At 35.9% G+C, this 17,183-nt stretch overlaps 1 pseudogene; it reads right to left on the bottom strand.

The window, feature by feature from the left end:
- Window positions 1–15,886: 15,886 nt before the first annotated feature.
- Window positions 15,887–16,402, bottom strand: LOC128869962 (tigger transposable element-derived protein 1-like; annotated as a pseudogene).
- Window positions 16,403–17,183: the final 781 nt, after the last annotated feature.

The raw sequence follows: 17,183 nt of genomic DNA, 5'->3' as shown, positions 1-17,183 counted from the left end.
GGAATATAAACTAAGAGTAAACGTAAATAGAAACATTCCACTTTACTTGGATGCACAGTGTAAAGTCGTCCGATTGCATCACCCAAATGAACACCTGGATATCCATCTACAGGTATTCCTCGTAGCCTTCGTACCCAGGACCTTGATGATGCGTTCCAAGTATAATATTTAGGAACATTTGAATAAAGCAATGTTCTTGCAAATGAATCACATAAGTTGAAAAACACTAACTGTTGTTGCTGGTGGTCGTTCGGCCATTTGTTGAGCAGTATTTTCAGTGAAATAAACACTTTGTTCATTTTCTAAATGGACTGACAAATGAATAACAGCTGGATGGCGATCATGAATCGGAAATGATAATATTCTCCAAACTGCTTCGTTGCTACTTATGTATCTTCCCATTTGGTAATTAGTAATTTCATCATTTCGATTTACAACTCCAAACACTGCCATGTCACTTCCTTTATTGATATATTTTCATATGTATTTGATGGATTTTACGGAGTTACAATATTCAACATTTATATGTGCGTTAAATGTTTTCGATAATAATTTGGAATACGGAACTATCCAACGGTTATCGATCTCCACATCTTGATTATTTGTTTTCACAGTGACTGTTTTTCCATTATCTTCTGGTGATCTTCTACGGTACAATGGATATCCATCATTTCCAGTCATTGTTTCAGCAATTAATTGCATTGGGTAGCTTTTGAACATTTACCATCAACCATACATGGAGAATTTTGATTTAACGTACCACACGGTCCATGAATCATGTTTTTGGTTACAGTAGTATGTAACTCTGGATCTTGATTTATATCTGGAATTTCAGCACATATAATATGATCAATTTATCTGTGGTTAGTTTTTGTTTTAACCAAATCAAAATATGCGCATGAGGCAAGCCTCTTTCTTGCCATTCCACAGAATACATGAAACATTGTAAGGCGTTTTTCAATAGGTGCGCTTCAACTTTTTTCCGATAGGGAGGGCGAACGACGCAATATTTTTTATTTTTCGCTTGTCATTTGTAAACTTCATTAGTATACATTTCATCATGGAACGCTACACACTTGAGCAACGATTGCAAATCGTGCAAATTTTTTATGAAAATAATCGTGCAAATTTTTTATGAAAATTTATAAATTTTCCAAAAAATCATCTTCAGTGATGAAGCTCACTTTTGGCGCAATGGCTTTGTCAACAAACAAAATATGCGTTACTGAACAGAAAGCAATCCACACGTGATTTATGAGGCACCGTTGCATCCCGAAAAAATCACTGTTTGGTGCGGTTTACATGCCGGCGCCGTAATTGGTCCATATTTTTTCGTTGACGAGAACAATCGCCACGTTACTGTGAATGGAAATCGATACCGCGACATGATAAACTATTATTTTTGGCCGCAATTGAATGGTATGGACTTAGACGACATGTGGTTTCAACAGGACGGGACCACAAGCCACACAGCACACGCTACAATTGATTTGTTGAAGAGTAAGTTCGATGAGCGCATTATTTCCAGAAATGGACCGGTCGAATGGCCGCCGCGCTCGTGTGATTTGACACCTCTAGACTATTTTCTTTGGGGTTATGTGAAGTCATTGGTCTACAGTAACAAGCCGGCGACGATTTGTGAGCTCAGAGCCAATATTGAACGCGAAATTGCTGGAATTTCGGCCGATTTATGCAAAAGAGTGGTCGAAAATTGGGTTCAACGATTGGACTTCGTAAAACGTGCATGCGGTGGTCATGCAAAAGAAATCGAATTTCGAACTTAAATGTATATGTTCAAACTCGATAATAAAAAAAAAAATAGTTAAAAAAGTCAAACCGTTTGTGTTTTATTCAAAAAAAAAGTTGAAGCGCTCTTACTGAAAAACGCTTTACATCTCCGTAAACTTTATGTTTTACAATGAAATCCATTAGAGACTGTAGCTTTCGTCTAAACACTCTTGCAGTAATGTCATGCCTATCAGTAGCTGATTGCCCAGTATATAAATGATTCTTAATATCATCCCATTTCGGATTGCATGTGAAAGTTATGAATAAGTCGGGTCGACCATAATTTCTGACATAACACATTGCATCTTGGGCGTATTCATGCATATGCCTTGGACTGCCTGTATACGATGAAGGTAATATTACCATTTGACCAATGTTATTAACGTTGGTATCGTTGTTAATTGCATCTCGTAAATGTATGTATTCGTCACAGCGTAATTTTCTTTGGTTGAATCTAATGTAATTCAATCGTTCTGTTTCTATTTTCGCATACATGTCAACAATATACTGATGAAATAATTTACGACATTTTAAAATGTGATTCTCTTGATTTTCTCTTATCATGATTCTGTATGCCTAATAATTCATTGGGCTTACAGTTTTATTTGTTTCTTGACCATTTGCTGGATTTATTTGTTTTATATCAATCGAATAACATTCTTCACCACGACAGAACATAAGAGGATATTGTAATGCATCATATTTTCGATGCGTTTCATTAACACGTTGTAGTGTATCATTTCTTCTTTGCAAAACAATATCTCTTGGTTGAAATTCATCTCCAGATATAACAATTGCAACCTCGTTGCTTGAAGTTGGTTGATTGTATCTTCCACGATGTTCGCCGGCAGGTGTTTTATTTACATCAATTTTAATTTTATGATTATCAGATGACAATCTTTCGATTGTTGTTTTAAAACTTTGCACCAAAACATTGTGTGTGTGTAATAAATCTTGTAACTCTCTCATAATGACTCTGTTTATATTTCTGGAAAATGCACACCGTGCTTCAAGTTCATCATAGTTGTCATTAATGAAATAAATTTGCAAAAATTTTGACTCTTGATCGGGTAGTGGTAGTAATGAACCTATTAAGTGATATGCTTGCCCTTGATTCTGAAAAAAGCCATAATTTGTGTCCATAAAATCTAATGATTCAATAGATGTGTCAGCCAATGTTGTTGAACATTGAAGTTTATGTATTACCTTGAACGTTGGCATGAAGTTATCGGTTATAATTTTTCCAGCAAAAAAAGATGTCATTTGAAAACATGAATTATGTGTGGAAATTTTTTCAAGAAAATATTTGGAATCGGGTGATGTTCCCGATAATAATGTAGCCAATGCACAGTGGCAGATTTGAAGAAAATAGCGGCATAAACTCAAAAAAAAATTTTAGCATTGCTATTAAATTAATATTATTTTCACTAAATAAGTGTTTTATCTATTTGAAAATAAGAAAATTTTAATTATTCATGCAGCCCCGGCCTTCTGGCAGCCCTGCAAAAGCAGCTGTTTGTGGAACGTGGCTTTTGTGTTGATTTTGCTCAAAAGCTTGTTTAACTTTTAATGCTCCATAATTCGCTTAATAAAATAGCTAGAGGTATTGCTAAATATGGAAAACATAGTTCAAGGTATGTTGATCATTAGGTTAATGTCAAAGAATTTGTACTTGTGTGTTTTGTCTTTCGTTTCGTTTGTTATTGTTGGTATTGTTTGTAGAAGAAACCTAACCTCAACGTTCTGTGATTTGTGGACTAAATGTTACCTGCTTCTCGTTGCTACTTGCAAGTAAGAATGCAATTATTTTCCGTTAAATGTTCTTAAGATGACGCCAATAATTTTGCTTGCGCTTTTTTGCGCTTTTTTAAAATATTTGCTGATATTGCAGACAAGGTAGAGTTCAGTCACAAGGAGTTGCTTCAAATTTGGATTGATAATGGGCGCACAAGTAAAGCGCTTTCTGCGTGGGTGTTTGAAAAGATTAATGAAAATCTTAAGGCAGCTAATAAACTTGAAATAATCAAAAAAATTTCGAACTTTGTCGCTTATATATGCAAGTACATGCCAAAATGCCAAAGAAAAATAGAAAAATTCAAAGAGAAACACCAACAGTTCCTTGATTTAAAAATGACAATACATATTGAAAGAGCTGCTGTGAAAGAGTGTTCCGTTGGTCGTCCACGGCTGACTTACGATGAAGGCAGTAGTCGTTTAAAACGAAAGATAGCTTCAGATATCGCGACTAGTCAAGGGCACAATACAGCAATGCTTTTTCATTTAGCTACCATATGCGCCAAAAAATCAAAATGTAATGAATGTACTGACTGTATTGATTGTTCTTTAAAAGAAAATATTATCAATGTCAAGAGGAAAAGCGATTGCAATCAAAAACCAGTTCAGATGACTGCAGATGAAGCATTAGCATTTTTACTTGAAAATTCTTTCTCCAAAAAGCAGTATAACGCCATTCGAGCCATAAACCAGAAGCATGGTTGCGACATATTCCCATGCTACGACAACGTTTTTAAAGCTAAATCTGAATGTAGACCCGTCGGAATACAAGCAACAGAAACTTCAGCACAAGTTTCGTTACAAAATATGCTGAACCATACTGCAAAAAGAATAATTATTTTTCAAAAAGAAGTTTTTGCTCAATTTGAAAGCATAACCGATGTGAAGTTAATCGTCACCTATGGCTTTGATGGATCGACTGGACACAGTTTATACAAGCAACAATTTGAAGAAAAGGTGCAGGACACGCCTGACCAATCTCTATTTGTCACATCAATAATCCCTATAAAGTTATTAGATTCTTTGGGGAGAGTTCTATGGATGAATTCTAAAACTCAATCAGTGCGATTTTGTAGACCACTGAAAATCGAATTCATTAAGGAGAGCAAAGAACATATTTTAGCAGAAATAATAGATTGAAGGACGAAATTGAAAACTTGAAACCGTACTTATTCAATAATTGGTCTGGGAGAACTGTCTCTGTTTCGTTTGATCTAAATATGACACTTATCGATGGAAAAGTTTTAAATGCTTTAACAGGAACGAACTCGACCCAATCATGTCCAACATGTGGTGCTACTCCTAAAACCATTTTGATGACCACGGATACAAATGCTGAAGTATTTAAGCCAAAGCCTTTTGCTCTGCAATATGGTGTAAGCCCATTACACGCATGGATAAGGTTTCTTGAATTTGCTCTGCATATTTCGTATCGGATAGGAATAAATAAGTGGCAAATCAGAGATCCAAATGATAGGGCTTTTATGGCATCTCGAAAAAAAAATATTCAAGAAAAGCTATGGAAACAAATGGGACTACACGTAGATAGACCAAAACAAAACGGAAGCGGCAATACAAATGATGGGAATACTGCTAGAAGGGCTTTTTCAAATGTTCACTTATTCTCATCTATTTTGAACTTTGATGAGGATATTCTTGAATGCTTTGGGACACTTTTGATTGCAATCTCCTGTGAATATGAAATATGTCCACAAAAGTTCCAGAATTTCTGTACGAAAGCTTCAGACTTATACATGGCAAAATATCCTTGGTATCCAATGTCGCCGACGGTTCACAAAATATTGGTTCATGAATCCCAAATTATTGCTGTATGAATATATATATATGTATGTATGTTTGCATTCCATTGAAATGCATGCAATGGAATGAAAATTTAGGCATAAATACTGCTGCGTTAACTTGTACATATGTGAGTAAAATGTACGCTCCATACAACCGTTTACAATAACAACCACACGAGTAAAAAGAACGCTGCCTCGTATATACTGTGTGTTGACGAAGAAGTAAAGGAGATTTTGACCAAACATAGTTACAAATCTTCTCCACATGTATCTCTTCAATGTGGCAAAGTTTGGTTAAAATCGGTTGAGCCATTCTCCGTAACGTTCATCACAACGCGAAAAACGGCTGAATTTTTATATATATAGATACTTAAGCATTTATTTTGTTAACCTCATCCAAGAATTATTTCCAAATTGTTTCTGTAAATATATTATATGCTTGAATTCCACAAATATTAACATTCTACCTGAATTTATAATACAACAACAATTTCCCAAAAGTATTTTGCTTTTATTAATACAATAATATGAATAATTAAGTCAACTTTACTTTTCCAAGAATTGTTTAAATTTTAACAATAAAAGTGCATAATTGCATTATACATTTAAGTCACTTTTACTTTTCTGGGAATTGTTATGTTTCTTTGGTCTTTTTGTAAAAATTATTAACTATTGAAGTAGTATAAGTAAAAGAAAAACCTAAAATAAATTGCAATTATTATTATTCATTAACTCACGCATAACCAGTCGGACGGGATGTACATATGTACGGTGTTTTTTGCACTTTTAGGTTAGGATATCTCGAAAACCAGAGCTGATAGAGCAATGCTGAGGCCAGATTTGGATTCAACGCATCATAAGCCTTCGGAAATATATAGTCTGGTTTCTGGGTCTGAATGTTGGTTAAATTTTGTCGGCCTGTGTAATCATGTACGCGCTTCGCTAATGTAATGGTTGCTCCGCTTAGCAGCTCAAAATCATAAGACTAAATAAAGATAGCGAAAAAAACTTATAGTCAGAAATGTTCACAAAAGAATGCTCTATAAAAAAGCTCTGATGTATATTTTCCATAAAATCAATAAAAAATAACTTCTTACGCTTGAAAAAAAATCATCCCTTAATTTTTCGCGTAATTTTGTTTATAACTTTTTTATGATTAATTTTACAATAAAAAGTTTTGAATGAAAGTTGTAGATAATATTATTATCTACAAAAAAGTATCTAACAAAATTTTCGTAACTTTCGGAATTCACGAGATAAACGCAAAAAACCAGTTGCACCCTTATTTCTAAGATGGCGGCCGCGGGACACAACCCCCGACCCCGAAAACTCAAACTTAAGTTCACAGTGATGGGTTTTACATAATAAAACCATAAACTCGCATACTCCTAAAATTACTTACTTTGGCTATTTTTTTTGTCTCTTTTGACTGGACTATAATGGATTTTAAATTTTCAATAGTACGAAATTTCGAAGACGTAAACTTGTTTTAAGCAACGGTGGTTGTTTACATCATTGTATGATTCTGCCCGCACTTGCCACACAGCAGCTAAAACAATCACCATTCGCTATGACTGTCGCCATTCTGTAGCTTGGCGAATGTGCCCCAGGTGCAGCCACTCTTACAAAAGTTATTTTTTTTTAAACTTTATTTAAGGAAATATAGCCGGTATCACACTTATGAAAAGTTTTTGCCATTTATCAAAATTAACAAAGTTATTGCAAAATATACTTACATCCAAAAGTTTCTACAGCAATGCAAGAAATTGAATAGGCGCGACTGTGTACGATCACTTGCAAACTTTAAATGTCAAGGTACGTTAAACGAGAGGTGGTCAACTGAAGTACAATATATCGGCCATGAATGTTCGATATCACTGATAAATTTAGAGAAAACGGGGGGTGGCGAATGTACCCCAGCGGCGAATGTGCCCCCTTCTACCCTACATATGGATATGCATACATATGTATGTATATGCGAAGATGCCAGCACTTGCCATGACAAAAATTGACTGTTCACCAAATATTCTTGTCTTCCTCAAGAAAAATAGGCTTATGAACAGCACAGGCGCGTGAGGCTAGATGTGGTGGGCTCATTTTATGAATGTTCGAGGCTCGCTTGAGAAATGTGCGGCTGCGTTTATGAATTAAGTAGTTTTTGTTGTATTGAAAAACATGATATATCATATAAGTGAGAAATTTTTAAAAAGTCGCCGAAATCCATATCCATTTGTGGTGGGTTGCGTTGATGGTACCCACGTCCAGGTATCTCAAGATGCAGTTGGTTATTGTAAACCTAATTAAGTAATTAACTTATTAATTTCTGAATATTCATTAAAGTTAAAATTTATATACTACAGGCCATTGTTGACAGTGAAATTAAATTTACTGTCGTATTCATAGGTTATCTTGGCAGATGCCATTATGCAGCAGTATGGCATAACAGTACCATTAAAAGATCAATAGATAATGGCGTCATTGTAATACCTCATAACCATCATTTGCTTGGAGATGCTGCATATCCTCTCGAATTGTATTTAATGGCACCCTATCGAGACAATGGGTTTTTAAACAAACAACAATCAAAATTCAACGCAATATTGAGTTCAATGCGTGTTTTCGTTGAACAAGCTTTTGGCATTTGAAAAAATAAGTTCCGTATTTTAAAATTTATTGAAGTGCAGCGACCACACCTTCCGAAAATTATTGCAATGGCGTGCATTATACTTAATAATGCTATTATAATAAACGAAGGAATAGACAGCGAAATCCGTGAAGGCCTAAACGATGATAGCGAAAATAATAACTCGCAAGAAGCTATATATAAGTCCGGACAGAGAAGAGAAGCTGAATCTAAAAATGATGCCCACTTTTTCCACATAAATTTATAAAAGTAAAAAACGAGATATTAAAAGTTAAAAAACAAGAAACAAATATATAAATATATTTTTCTTAAATAACAGATTCATTTCGATAAGTACTTACAGCAATAGAAAATAGGCATGCGGTTAACAGCTCTTACGATTTTTGATTTGATTATTTTATGTTTGTTACGTCTTTATAAAATTCGACGTAATAATGTGAAAAATACAATTAAAAAGTTCAAACGTTTATGAAAAAACCCGGTACGAATAAAGGGGTGAAATTTTAGTAAAGTTATAATAGTCACAAAAGTAAAATATATAACAAGTTTTCTATATGGAAGTTAAATTATTTAAGATAGTAGAAGGAACTTTTTTTAAGCAGTTTGAAATTTAGGTTTATATTTTTACGTCAGACTTTTGAAAGGAATAAACAAACAATTATTGCAATTGCGAAAAAAATTTTAAGTACGGACACTTTTCTCGAATAATATAAAAAAAATAAAATAAAAAGTTACAGCAGCGAACAGAAAAATAGCAGCATCCATTTTTATATTAACAATTTTGTTCGGAAGGGACTTTAAGATTTTTTATATGACTAAAATTCATTGGGCTAAAAAACTGCATATCCAAAAAAATTTAAAGGGCTCCAAATAAACAGTTCGAAGTTTTCGTAAAGCTTTCTAAAATTTTCGAGATTGGTTGGCGTAGTTCCAGTTACAAAATATATAGACGTTTTTTCTTAAAATGTCAAAAACAAAAAAAAAGGAATTCATTTGACCAAATTTGATAAAAATTTACCATTGTTTTTTCTGTTCGCTGTTGAATTCAATATATATGTATAATACAACATCCTTGCTAACTCCATACACAAGCGGTTCATTTTACAACGATTCTTGCAAATAAAAGGCGAATCTGCTTAAGCTCTTCCAGTTTCTCCCATTCTATAGATATTTTATCTTCTTCAGTTCTTAACATTTTTTGCATTATTGCTTCATCTTTTTCGGACTCCTTTGTTAAAAAACAAATCACATATTTTTTCCTTCGCTTCATACCAGTGGTCGGAGTTAAATTTGTAGATGGCGTCTCAGTATCCGAAGAGGTTTCGTTCTCTCCTCCTAGGGTATTCATTAAGTTTTCAAGTGAAGATTCCGTCATATCTTCTGGCACTTGGACGCAACTCCGACTACCAAAAACCTCATCCAATGCCTCAAAATACTCCCAGTTAGTTGCACTTTATCCTGAGGTACCATTACGTCTTTTTATTCTTTTATATGTTATCATTATATTCATAAAAGAGCGCATTATTTCATCTCTGGTAAAGGGAAACGTAGCATATACATCCTTAATTTCTCTGAGAATTTGCTCCCAAATGGAATTTTTCTTCCTTTTTTTATTGACGAATTCTCCTTCATGACGCAACCTATTTGGAATAAGGAGCATTTTCCGTTCGTGTGTCCATTTCCTATCGCTAAAGTTTATAAATATAGTATTTAATCAAGGTTTTTACTTAATTTTCCTTACTTTCGTGATAAGGACGCCATTTCTATCACAAATGCTTGAATAAAAATTATCATGCGCAAAAATGACAACCAATGCGCATGAAAACGAGTTGACACCGACTCGCCGAAATCCGATTTCTTCTGTCGCAGTACATGCGATCAAGTACTTTTCCCACTTGCGTGGAAATCTACATATAGAACCATCCTCCGCACACCTTTCTAAAAGGTGTAAAAATAACAAAATAAAACAAGGCCTGTATAGCCGGTAATTGGACAATATGAAAACCGCGATTCACCACCATACGGTTGTTTATAAAAATAGCTTAGCTCCGCGATTCCCGATGAGACCCTCCAGGACATAAAAGGTCCTTTTCCTATAAAATACAATATTTGAAGTGCTAATAAATAATGGGTTGTACAGCCCATAACAGAAACAAAAAAATTTTATAACTTGGTTCAAGTCTATGAATTTGAATTATACACCCTCCAGAGGATAAGGACACTTAATACAAAAAGACTTTTGGTGTTGCAAATGGTGTAATAAAAATATACTTAAACAAAAATAAAATATTACGCAAATATAGCTAAATGCATAGTATAAAATGAACGAAAATGTTCACAAGTGAAAAGTGAAAACAATTTCAAAGTTCATTTATTATCCTCAAACAGGATCTTTTCTTTTCTCCTACTTTTCGCGAAGGCATCCTACACAACGCCGGATATCTTACACAATCATGCTGGCCCGGTGAAGACGTAACTCCTTTCAACATAGGCCGGAGTTCACAAGTCCATGTTTCGATCCTGCAATAGTCGCCTAAAAAGTCTTGGTACGCCCTAATTGGGTGGGCGTTGTCGTGCATATTTGAAGAGGACCACCATTTCTTGGCTTTGAGAACATTTTCCAGGGTACACATAAGAACACACTGGAAATTGCGTTAGGTCAAAAATCATACTGTGAAGCTGTGCCTTAGTAGGTTGCCTTCAATCTCATTGTGGACGGCTAGAAATCGACCAAATTTTGAATTATTTAAAGACTAATGCACCGTACGTATAAGTACACGGTAAAAGTTTCACAATATATTTAGGGTTCCTTCCTCGTCCTTTTGCAGAAAACTGCCAAACAGTAAGAACGTACCGTTAGTAAAAAAAATTATATAAAAAAAAGCCGTGTGCCAAGCTAAAACCTAAGTATTTTAAATTTGCATATTATACTGAATTTTATTTACATGTATTTTAAATTTGCATATTATAAAGAGCTGTGAACAGATCAGGAGGTTCGAAGCACGGCTAACCGGTATTGGGAATATGGGTTGGCTCTGTAATCCCGGTTAGATATAATGGAATCAAATAACTGTGTTTTAGATCAGAATCTAAGTAGGATAAATGGACAGTTGGGTAACGTAACCCGATAGGTTACTGTCATATATAAGACTGATAGTGAACAAGATTAAATGTGAAGACTACTCACAGGAGACAGTTTCGGTCTTTGCAGTGACTTATAAGAATAGAGCTCTGGATGTATTCATAAACGGTTTGAATTCGGAATTATCTTGTATCCTCATTGGGTAAAGGCCCAAAACATAGCCTGAAGCTTACTCAGCTTGACTTGACATTCAAAACTTGACTTTAAAAAACACGATAGATCATTCAAATTCATTTAAGACAGTCATCGCTCCAACAAACAATTAATGCAAAGGCCGCAGAGACCACCTATACCCCCACGTACAAGCCCTTATTACAACTGGGTAAACAGGAACTTCCCCTCGGGATATCAAAGAATATCTTTTAATTGGCCGCAGGGTAGCCAAGCAAGGAGTTCCTTACCTCCAGAAAGACCTACAGCACCGAAACCAACCGTGAAAATGAAGTAGACGGTAGTATCCAAATTCGACAGGTGAACTACATGAATCGACCCTCAGACACCAACGCTTTTAAAAAAGGACCTACGTCATCAATGGGTGCATTTTCAAAACAACAAAAGTTATTCAACATCGAAATAGCTATATCTGATGGGGTAAACAACCTGTTAGCCAACGTGAACCTGAAGAAGTCGACCCGAGAACTCACATAATAACAACAAATATTCAAGTAGACCCTATCTGACGTGTGTAATTAAGAAAAATATTGTCTTAAGGGGGGAGCCTGGTTTATACGGTCAAAAAAAACAATTTTTTTTTTTTCGTTTTAAGCGATTCCTAATATATTTCAGAATATTCACACAAAGTTACAGAGCCTAATTCTGAATATTTCCGTAGATACAAAGCCAAAGGTAGGCGAGCGTTAGGTAGTTACGCTGTGACCGGACAGCTATAGTACAAACTTTATCTTCTTTTCTCGACTTTTCATTTTTATGATTTCTTTGAATTGGCGTACATGAATGAAAAAAAACTAATGAACCTTTTGAAATGAATCATAGCTTGTTCCCTTCAGTATTAAATTCTCTTCTATTTGAACTAACAAAATAGATTAAAAAAAATTTTTCAAGATTTTTATACCAAGTTGAAGTGAATTTTGTTTTATAGAAAGGCATTTTTTTCTTTAAAACCTCCAAAAAGTTTTGGAATTTCTCTCAGTTTTCTTAGTTCATCTAGATTAAAAAATCATGATAATTAGAAATCCATTTGAATTTTTTGCTTTAGATAATAATTACGAGCTGTATCTTGTACGCCAGTTGGAAACTCCAGCGTTGCAGCGCTCTACTAATTTCTATGTTAAAGATTTTGTTTAACTTATTTTAACCAATACAACAATTTTTTATACTTTTTAAATGTTCATTAAAAGATAGAAAAAACTTTGCAGTGCTAAATTAATATTTTCCTTAAAAAAAAAATCACAAAGAGATGCAATTTTTAGACCTCATAAACCAGGCTCCCCCCTTAAATTTTTGATAGACACAGGAGCAAATGGAATTTTATAAAGCCTAGTCTGGGAAATCCTGGAATCCCAATTGACCCGCCATTCTCAGTACAGACTGTCGCGGGGAAGTGCCGGGAATGATGCTGAGACTCCATTAACGCTTTACCAGGACTTCAATCTTTTGATGGCATTATAGGCGACGATACGATAAAGGAATTTGGTGCGGTAATATATAGGAAAAATTATGTTCTCGCAATAGAGCCAAATATTTAAATTCGCTTTGAATCGTACAATCCTGAGGCGATAATGCCTACCTTAAAGTCTCTATTGTCATTTGCTCGGACCTCTAAATGTTAAAATTAACATCAAAACCTCGCTACAGACTGAAATAAATACCATAACGAATGACCCAATATACACTAAAAGCTAAAAATAGCCCGCAAACATGAGGGAAGAGCAAGCAAATTGCAGAACTACTCGATGAAGACATCATACACGCATCCAAAAGTCCATACAACTCTCCCACTTGTACGAGGTGTGTTCAAAAAGTATCGTGAATTTTCTTTACGTACATTCGAATTTCGATTTTTTTGTGGCAATATGTTGGTACTCATGTCTTTCACTCATTTTGAATGTTTAGTTAATTTTTGACAGCTCCTTGCATGCAAGTGTTTCGGCTCGTCTTCGATTTTTACCTATTCAAAATGATGGATCAAAGAACGGATGCATTCCGAATGTTGACTGTGTCATACGGAGAAGCTATTTTGGACCAATACAACGTTTATTGGCGGCACAAAATATTCCCAGAAGGCCGAGAAGATGTGAACGACGAAAAACGTGCCGCACGCCCGAGCACTTGAACAACAGACAAAAAATTGATAAAGTGAAGAAAATGGTATTGGCCAATCGTCGAATCACCGTTAAAGTAATTGCTTAGGACCTAGACATATCGATTAGCTCGTGCCATTCGATTTTTTTTTTCAATGATTCGAACATGAGATGGGTCGCCGCAAAATTCGTACCAAAACTGCTCAATTTCGACCAAAAGCAGCATCGCATGAACAATGCTAATGATGTTGGACTCTGTCCGCGACGATCCAAATTTGCTCCAGAGGGTCATAACTGGTGACGAATAGTGGGTTCAGGGTTATGACGTGGAAACCAATGCTCAATCATGTGAATGGAAGCTGCCGCACCAACCACCTCCGAAAAAAGCGAGCCAAGTTCGGTCGACTGTAAAAGTTTTGCTTACCGTTTTCTTCGATTGCAGGGGCGTTGTGCATAATGAGTTCTTGTCACAGGGTAAAACGGTCAATAAGGAATATTACCTGCAATTTGCGAGACCTTTTTGCCAAAAACAACACACTAATAATGCCACAGCCACCATATTCCCCAGATCTGGCCCCCTGTGACCTTTTCTTGTTCCCGAAACTGGAGAGGCCCATGAAAGGATTACGCTACGCTACGATTGACGAGATAAACACGACTTCGGGGGAGGAGCTGAACAAGATAAAAAAAAAATGATTTGTTCTTTGAAGAATGGATTGGAAAAAACGTTGGCACAATATCTCATGGGGACTACTTTGAAGGGGACAAAATAGATATTAATGAATAAATAAATATAATATTTTTGAGAAAACGCAAAAATTGCTATACTTTTTGAACACACCTCGTACAATACAAATAATTAGTATTGCAAAGACTCGTGGACGTAAACTCGTGTATGAATTTGGAAAAAACCAAGTCCATGAGAACTGAAGTACAGCTTTCGGGATACGTAATTACATCGGTTGCGATAAAACCAGGTTCCTACAAAGTTCAGGCTATAGACAATCTCTCACCCCCGCAAACACTCAAGAAATTAAAGAACTTTTTGGGAACGACATCATGCTATCGAGAATTTATTCGAGACTACGCGAAGGTCGCAAAACCTTTAACAAATCTCACGTGGGGCGAAAATGAGCAGGTAAAAGTGAATCAATCTAGGAAAATTCGCTTTCACTTGAACTCTGATGCTCTCGAGGCGCTCCACAATAAGAAAAAAATGCTCGTTTCTTCCGATATTCTTGATTTCCCAGACTTTGAAAAACCATTTAACTCAACGCATGTGTTCGAACTACGTCATTGGTAAGATACTATCGCAAGGAGAAACGGGAAAGGATCGACCCATTGTTTACATAACGCGGTCTTTAAACAAAACAGAAGAAAATTATGCCACAAATGAGAAGGAAATGTTGGCAATAGTTTGAGTTCTCGATAACTTAAGATCTTTCATCTACCGGGCACAGAAAATAAGGATTTTCACTAACCACCAACTTCTCACTTTCGCATTGGGAAGTGGTAATTACAAAGCGAATTTGTAGAGATGGAAGGCCAAAACCGAAGAGTATAACCTTTAATTGATTTACAATCCAGTTAAATAAAATTGTTTGGCCGACGCTCTATCAAGAATGCATGTCAGGTGAACCCTAACAGCATCGTCAAATGCAGAAATTACTGTTCATAGTGCGGGACAAGCTGCGTCGGACCTTATTCCTTACGTAGAATGTCCTTAAAAGTTTTTCGTAACCAGTCAATCTTCTCAGAAGGCAACACCATAACATATGTGGAAAATCCTCACCCAGGTTGCACCCGCCATTACCTCAAGTTAGCTAACATTGAGAAGCCCAACTTAATTGAAGCATTCAAAGAAAAACTTAACCCATTCGTTATAAATGGAATAAAAATTCCAGAGAACCGCACAGGGCTTCTAAAAGAAGTATATTTGCAGCACTTTCTCTCGTACAAAATCAGGATAACGAAGAGGGTAATTGAAAGTTACTGTATGCTCATGCGCGCACTTGACGCACAACAGCTGCGTTTGTCGAGAATTTAGAAGACATATTTACATATGTACATGTATGGGTGCAAACATATACAGCGCACGCTCGATACCGTGAACTAATCAAAAGTGTTCACGTTTTGGAATGCCTAAAAAGGTTAAGTAAATATATTTCATCACATTTAAATTCACATTTTATTCTTGTTTTCGTTACATACTAATTGAAAATTAAGTCATACCATGGTTTTATTTAAAAAACGCAGTCATCTTTTTTGGTATCTTCTGTTTTTCTAAAACTTGAAGCACCGCTTTCTCCCTTAACCGTCTTAGCACACTCATATCATTTTGATCGCCGTCTTCATGACCAGCCCATATTAACGCCTTTTTGAAAATTTCAACTGATTCAGTCGGCTTAATTTTCTCCAGTTGCTCTGATTCGCTGTCATCATCGGATTCGTCCTCTTATTGGTGATCGTCATCTGCATTGCCCTCCTCGATATCTTCGTTCCATTCATGAATGGCTGGTAACGTGAATTCAATCTAAAATTTTTAATAAAATAAAGTTTTTTCAATAACCCACACACATATCCTTGAGCATGTCTGCGAACACGAACGAACCTCAGGACTTAAACTGCTAAGGAGATCGACGGTGTTGCTCATCAAGGTGCGTAGTTCCGCTTCCGATTTTTCTTTTAAAACCGCCAACGGAACATTATCTTCGGGATAATCATTGTTTAGCGCAAAATTTAAAATACTGCTTCAGCACTTAGGTAATGTTGCTTCACCAACATGAAACCATGCCGCATCCAAAAGATTTATAGCTGTTTTTAAGCTAGTTTTTTTCAACGACTCGAGCAAATCAGACTTTTTCGGTGCTATTGAAGCTAGAAGGCTGTTTCTGTAATGCAACTTAGTGATTTTTATTGGATTTTGATCCATCGGTTGAATGAGGGGAGTAACGTTTGGTGGCATAAACATGGCCGAAATTTGCCCATTCTCCGTTGTCAGTTCAGCTTCATTTGGGTGAGAAGGAGCGTTGTCGATTAGGAGAGCTTTAATTGGTAAGGTTTTCTCCTTTAAAAACGATGTAACCTTAAAAAACAAGCAGTTAACCTTAAAAATCGGACAAAACCTGAGAGGAATATTCACCTGTGGAACAAATGACTCATGAAACCATTGCTTGAAAATAGCCGACGTCATCCAGGTGAATTCTTCAGCTCTTATAGTCGGTGGGACACTGAAAGTTTTTAAAGCAGCGTGGATTCTTCGCCTTTCCAATTACCATAAGCTTAAGCTTGTGGGATCCAGTGGCGTTTGAACAGCATAAAAACGTGATTCGCTGCTTCTCGGACTTTACCCCTAGGGCTCTCTTCTCCAAACTTGCCGCGTACCTTTTCTCTGGCAAAAGTCTGCAGAATAACCCCGACTCATCAGCATTGTCGTTGCACAACTCCAATTCGGCCATTTTAGCTTTAAGTTTTTTTTTTGTACGGATCCACTAGCTGAGGTTGCGAAGACAGTTTTTCGCCTGATATTTTAAGAAGAAGAATAACGTACCTCTTTTTGAACCCTTGGAGCCACCTATCACTAACGAAGCAGTTTGCTTCATTTTCTTTAAATTTTGCATGCAGTGGTTTTGCCTTTTCTTTAAACATTAGAGCACTTACTGGCCAGTTTTTATCTCGCATTCAGGTAAACCAGCGTTAAAGAGTTCTTTCCATTTTGGGCAACTCTGAAGAACGCAGTGTTTTTCTATTTC

This window comes from Anastrepha ludens, chromosome X, assembly GCF_028408465.1.
Source record: "Anastrepha ludens isolate Willacy chromosome X, idAnaLude1.1, whole genome shotgun sequence".
In the NCBI taxonomy this organism is placed as follows: Eukaryota; Metazoa; Arthropoda; class Insecta; order Diptera; family Tephritidae; genus Anastrepha; species Anastrepha ludens.
This window is presented reverse-complemented; position numbering and strand designations above follow the sequence as displayed.